Source organism: Chrysochloris asiatica, unplaced genomic scaffold (assembly GCF_000296735.1).
Source record: "Chrysochloris asiatica unplaced genomic scaffold, ChrAsi1.0 scaffold00002, whole genome shotgun sequence".
Lineage (NCBI taxonomy): Eukaryota > Metazoa > Chordata > Mammalia > Afrosoricida > Chrysochloridae > Chrysochloris > Chrysochloris asiatica.
In genome coordinates this window covers 20,944,272-20,945,535 of record NW_006408520.1, presented here as the reverse complement: position 1 = coordinate 20,945,535, position 1,264 = coordinate 20,944,272, and positions in this window count along the sequence as shown.

The following is a 1,264-nucleotide window of genomic DNA, read 5'->3' as shown; positions in this document are numbered from 1 at the left end:
GCTATGAGTCAGAATCGACTCCATGGTACATAACCACAAGAGAAGTGTTTAAAACCTCTATAATTAAACTGCAATACTGGCAAATAAGTAGATGGCTTAACCAATGGAATAAAATAGTTTAGAAATAGAAGTAAGGGATACAGAAATTTGGTATATGACAAAGATGGTGTCTCAAGTGCCATTTGCAAAAAGAGAAAATCAGATCTTTTTCTTACTGCATGTATCAAGATAGGTTTCAAATGAATCATTAAATGTAAAAGATGAAACATTATTAAAAAAAAAGTGGGTGGATGCCTTTGTAATCTGAAAGTAGGGACAACTTTCTTACCTGTGACTCAATGTGCAGAAGTAATGATAAAAACAATGAATATATCTGACTATATAAAACTGAAAAAAAAAAAGAATGAAACATTTTGCAGGGCAAAAATACACAGTCATAAGATAATGGAAAAACATTATACCACAAAGAGCTAAACCTATCTCTAACCTAAGAGCATCTCCTAAAAATAGATCAAAAGCAAAATGGGCAAAAGATAAGAACAGATATTTTTGAAGGAAGTATTAAAATATTAAAATGCTCAACCTCCTAAGAGAATAACAAACTAAAAGGGAGACTGCTTCTCATCTATAAGATTCACAAAAACTCAAAAGTTTAACAACACGCTTTACTGCTACAACTTGGAGTAAATAAATACTCCTATACATTGTTGAGAGGGATATAATGTAGAAGGGAACTTGTCGATATTCTTGAAAAATTACATATGTATTTACCCAGTGATCCAAATCTACTTCCAGGAATTTGTCCCAAAAAATACATTGGCAAAAACACAAAATGATTTATATGCAAGCATCTTCATGGTAGCATTATTTGTAATAGCAAAGGTTTGAAAATAACATGTTTATCAATTATGTACATTCACACAATGAAATAAAATGCAGCCATAAAAAGAAATGGCAGGCTTTTTCTTTTTTTTTCTTCCCTATTCTTTCATCTCCCTTTGCCTTTTTTAGTTGTTCCTCTCCCCATACTTTTTAAAAAATTAATCCTGCAGTGCCCCATCCCCATTAGCTCCTTTGTCAGCAGTGACCACTCCGGCTCTTTCAAGGCTGACGGTACCCACTCCATGGAATGAGTACTGCATTTCCACTGTGGTGATGTTTGGCAGCTACTTGTGCCTGTACTATGCAGCATTTTTCTTTCCCATTTTCTACATATTTCTCTTCTCCTCATTTTTGTTCTCTTTTTTCTTTTCTTTGTTCTCTT